Here is a 5326-nt window from a genome sequence, read left to right on the forward strand (position 1 = left end):
ACACTCACACACATACACACATACACATACACACACTCACACACATACACACACACATACACACTCACACACATACATACACACACACATACACACACTCACACACATACACACAGACACACAAACATACACACACACACACATACACACACTCACACACATGCACACATACACACATACATATACACACATACACACACTCACACACATACATACACACATATACACACACTCACACATACACACACTGACACACAAACATACACACACAAATACACACACAACACACATACACACACTCACACACACATACACTCACATACATACACACATACACACATACACACACTCACATACAGACACATACACACACTCACACACATACATACACATACATACACACATACACACACTCACATACAGACACATACACACTCACACACATACATACACATACACACACACATGCACACACACATACACATACACATACACAAACACACATACGCACACACACCTTGTTCTTATTGTCACTAAGTGATGCTAAACTAAAGCTCACTCCCTGGTCAGCGAATGTGACTAGAATTTATATAGAAAATATGGCTGAATGTTTGAGGACTCATGAGTTAACTTTCACAGAGTGGGGAGTCTGCCTTACAACTCCAAGGTAATGTGTCCTAAAGGTGAGTCTCTAGCAAATCCTTTCTCAAAAGGGAAAAGCAAGCACAAGGGACTACTTTTCTTTGTTTGCTACCAAGAAAGAGACACAATCTAGATGCAGTTTGCCTCATTGATGAAAACCAAGCATTTCAGAGGCCAGGAAATAGCTCATCTGGTAGAGTGCAAGTTCCAGTACTCTGCAAACACGGGTTCTAGCCCCCAGCATCCCATGGGAGGACCATGGGGAGTGGAGAAGTGACGTGAAGTTTCTCATCTCTTCCTCTTCTCTTCCTTTTCTCCCTCTACCTAAAATAAAAAGAATGAAAGCACGCTTTAATGCTCAGATCTTGGTTTCTAAGTAGTGTCCCCCACAAATAAATAAGAATAAGAAAACAAAGCTCCTTGGAGAAGTGACTGGCTTCAGAGCTGGGGAGGGAAAGGTATGGCAGGAACCTGGGACATTTTGTGCAGGACGTAAGGAAGTTCTTTGAAATCCCCCCATAGGCCAAAACTGGAGCCATCTTGGAGTTTGACAGGCTTCGTCTTCTGCTGTCCAAAAGTAGTTTTTATAAACTAGTTGAACTAGGTTGGTTATTTTTCTTTCCGTTAGGGTTATTGCTGGGAAAGCAGGTACACTCTCCCAGTGGTTTGTTTGTTTGTTTGTTTGTTTGTGGAGGAAGAGAGAGAGGAGAGACTAAAACACAGCTCAAGAAGCTCCCCCTACAGGTGCTCCCTGTGATGGAGCAGGGCTTGAACCCAGGTCCATGATAACATGTGTTCAATACAGGGTGAACCATTACCAAGGCTGGGGGTGGGAGTGAGTGGTAGGGGAAGGGAATCATCAGGGATAGTAAAAAGGGGTCCATGGCAACTGTCTGTACTTCCTGCTTAGTGTGTGTGTGTGTGTGTGTGTGTGTGTGTGTGTGTGTGTGTGTAACAGTGGGTTACAAGACTTGTAAGATCAGCTTTTCTGTAAACCTAAAACTGCTCTAGGGGTTAGAGAGAGCACACCAAGTAGGACACGTGCCTTACCATTCACTCTACAGGTTTCACAGCCCAGAGCCACACAGGCAAATCATATTACAGGAGGAAAGCCTGATACTGGGATGTCTCTCCTCTGCCTTCTGTCTTTCTCTAGCTGAAAAAGTCAGCCCAGGAACCATGAGAGTGAGCGTGTGCAAGGCTCCAGCCCTGCAAAAAGCAAATAAAATAAAATAAAATAAAATACTCTGAAAATAAAGTCTATTAGTTTTTAAATAATAGTAATGAACTAGCATCACTCAAAAAAAAAAAAAAAGAATTTGTAGAGACATGCTAAAATTAATAGAAAGAGAGTCTGCTTCTTCTGATACTCCACAAACCACAAATCATATTTGAGTTTTGGTTGTTTTTTTTTTAATACTCTATTTATTTATTAATGAAAGGGACAGGAAGAGAGAAAGAGAACCAGAACATCACTGGTCCATTGTCAGCTGAGGTCAAGAACAAACACCTCATCACAGACCCCTGCAAGCGTCAACCCGGCTTTGACCTAGCACGTTATGATTGGGCCCTCCTCAATCGCTATCGAACAGGCCATGGCCGGTGCGCTGCTATGTTCCATCGCTGGGGAGCCAGAGACGACCCGAACTGCCCCTGCGGCTCCAGACAGACTATGACCCACATAGTCAACGACTGCCACCTCTCCAGATTCAAAGGAGGTCTCAAAACTTTACATCAGGCTCAACCTGACGCTGTTGACTGGCTACGGAAGAAGGGCAAACGCTAGAACTGGTCCATGTGCTGCCAGGAATTGAACTCAGGACTTCATGCTTGAGAGCCCAACACTTTATCCACTGGGCCACCTCCTGGAATACTAAAGATTCTATTTGGAGAAGACAGGTGGAAGATGTGTTATTAACAGCCATCACCATGGACTGCTTCAGACAGGGGTCAGTAGTGGTTGCAGTCTCAAGGTCAAATCAGATGGGAGCAGACCTCAAGAAGTTCCTCCACTCCTTGCAAAGGGGCAAATGAGGGCAGTGGGAGCCAGGCCTAGCACCTTGAGCTTCCGGTCAATTGACCTTCACCATTGAGGGCTTCGGGACCATGGCGTGCCTGCAGATGCGACATTTGAGCACCTCACAATAACTGTGAGGGCACATTTGAAATCAAGTCACAAAGAGACTTCAAACAAGCCCAGGCTGAGAAGCATTCTATAAAATTATTGGCCTGTTTTTTTGTTTGCTTAAAGGTCAGTGTTTCAATAAAATACGATCCAGGTTGGGGAGATAGCATAATCGTTGTTGATTGTGGTTAATAAATGGTTACAAGACTTTCCTGCCTAAGGCTCCAAAGTCCTAGGTTCAATCCCCAGCCCCACCATAAACCAGAGCTGAGCAGTGCTCTGGTAAACAAATAAGTCAAAGTCTTTGGCCCCCTCTGGAAAAAAAAAAAAAAGGGAGAGAGGGTGACAGGGAGCTGCTGACAAATTTGAAAATCATCCCAGTAAAAATGGTTCAGTCTTTGGGGACTCATTGTTCTAAACAGAAATCTAGTTTTATTGCAACTAGTTCACAAGAACTACTTTGAACAGTGGGAAATGGAAATGTACTGAAAACCCAAAGTTACCAGGAAGCTTTTCTAAATGAGTCTAATTTAGTAAATGAGCGAGGAAGTTCCTGCTTCCATTTGAAGCCACAAATTTTATGGGGAAGGGGTTGGATTTTTCCACTCACATTGTCTTAAACAAGCACTCGCCCAGAATCAAACCTAGAAATCATTGAATCGCTGGTATTTCAAGGTTTAAAAACAAAATAAAAACAGAGCAGCTGGCCTGGCAGTGGCACAGCTCACAGAGCACACACATCACAATGTGTATGGACCTGGGCTTAAGCCCACATCCCCTCCCCACCTGCAGTGGCGAAGCTTCACAAACGGTGAAGCAGTGCTACTGGCATCTCTTTATCTCAATTTCTAACTCCCCGTCTCCTCTAATTGTTGTCTCTATGCTAAAGAAGAGAAAGAAAAAGAAGAAACATAGGAGGAGAAAGAGAAAGAGGAGAGGAAGAAGAGAAAAAAGAAAAAAAGAAAGGGGGCCCTCCAGGAGCAGTGGGTTCATCATGCAGGCACCCAGCGCCAGCTACAACCCTGGTGGCAATAAAATAAGGCCAAAACTGTACAGAGGGGGAGTTGGGCTGTAGCGCAGCGGGTTAAGCGCAGGTGGAGCAAAGCACAAGGACCGGCATAAGGATCCCGGTTCGAACCCCGGCTCCCCACCTGCAGGGGAGTCGCTTCACAGGCGGTGAAACAGGTCTGCAGGTGTCTATCTTTCTCTCCTCCTCTCTGTCTTCCCCTCCTCTCTCCATTTCTCTCTGTCCTATCCAACAATGACAACAACAATAATAACTACAACAATAAAACAACAAGGGCAACAAAAGGGAATAAATAAATAAAATAAAATATTTTTTTAAAAAATGTACAGAGGATGCACTAAAAAAATGTCTACTTGAAAAAGAAAGGGGAAGCAATTACAGAAGCCAGACCTTCTACCTTCTGCAACCCTCAACGACCCTGGGTCCATGTTCCCAGAGGGATAGAGAATGGGAAAGCTACCATGGGAGGGGGTGGGTTATGGGGATTGGGTGGTGGGAATTGTGTGGAGTTGTACCCCTCCTACCTTATGTTTTTGTTCACTAATCCTTTCTTAAATAAAAAATTTAAAAAAAAAAGAAAAGAAAAAGAAAATTTCATGGTATGTAAACCTCACAGTTGTTTATAAGGCCATATTCAATCCCCCTGGTTCACCACACAAAGATTTTATTATCATTTTTTATTGGTAATTTAATAATGATCAATAAGACTGTGGGCTAAGAGGGGGTATAATTCCATACATTTTCCACCACCAGTGTTCCATATACCCTCCCCATCATTGGAAAGTTCCTTATTCTTTATCCTTCTGCGAGTATGACCAAAGAGCTTTATGGGGAGTAGAAAGTGGTGCTGCAACAATCGAGTAAAATGCCCTTCTAGGAAAGATCTGCTAATGAGTCGGTTGGGAGCGAAGAGGGTAGGTGATGAGGCTGAACACGGGTGTCCTGGAGGGCGTCTGGCCCCTCGGCCAGGTGTCTCCAGGTGCCCCCCGCACGGGCTGCACCTGCCGCAGGTGGGTGGGTGGGTGTCACGCGGACGCAGCCACCCTTCGCCCCCCAGCGCTCCGCACCAGCTCCCCCCCGGCCTTCCCGACCATGTGCACATCCAGCATGTGCACATCCCGGTGTCCACGACCCGGGGGGACAGGCCAGTGTCCGAGAGTCCCCACCCCTAATCCCGCGGGCGGTCCCCAGCAGGAAAGGGTGGGGGGGATTCCAGGCTCCCCGACGCCGCGCAGGCGCACTGCCGACGCGCCCCAGAGGCTCAAGGCTGCCCACCGGGCGTGGCTTCCCGGAATAGGAAGACTGGCCGCCAGGGAGTAGCGCTGACCGGAAAGAGGGGGCGCTGGGAAGACCTGTCCTGGGGGGAAAGAGCGGTCGCAGGAGGGCACGCCGGCACTCCGAGGACCACGCAGGGCGCCGAGCTGCGCGTGCGCGGAAGGGCGGGGCGAGCGTGCGTGCGCGGGGGCGGGGCGAGTGTGCGTGCGCAGGGGCGGGGCGAGTGGGCGGGGCCGGGGCGTGCGTGCGTGCGTGCT

The 5326-nt window shown here is 47.2% G+C and overlaps 1 protein-coding gene and 1 long non-coding RNA gene across 2 annotated transcripts in view; one reads left to right on the forward strand and one right to left on the reverse strand.

The window, feature by feature from the left end:
- Positions 1-4015, forward strand: part of IL10RB (interleukin 10 receptor subunit beta) — an 85793-nt gene extending 81778 nt beyond the window's left edge. The window contains exon 8 of the transcript XR_009551701.1: positions 3862-4015. The gene's annotated coding sequence lies outside the window, so the exon portion shown is untranslated. The remainder of the gene's footprint in view (positions 1-3861) is intronic.
- On the reverse strand, positions 669-5237 carry LOC132540495 (uncharacterized). The gene is made up of 3 exons (XR_009551702.1): positions 5122-5237; positions 1693-1851; positions 669-966 (listed from the first exon to the last, which is right to left on the reverse strand). It is a non-coding gene; the product is annotated as an uncharacterized LOC132540495 (long non-coding RNA).
- Positions 5238-5326: the final 89 nt, after the last annotated feature.

The sequence above is a fragment of the Erinaceus europaeus genome, chromosome 9 (genome assembly GCF_950295315.1).
Source record: "Erinaceus europaeus chromosome 9, mEriEur2.1, whole genome shotgun sequence".
Taxonomy (NCBI): Eukaryota; Metazoa; Chordata; class Mammalia; order Eulipotyphla; family Erinaceidae; genus Erinaceus; species Erinaceus europaeus.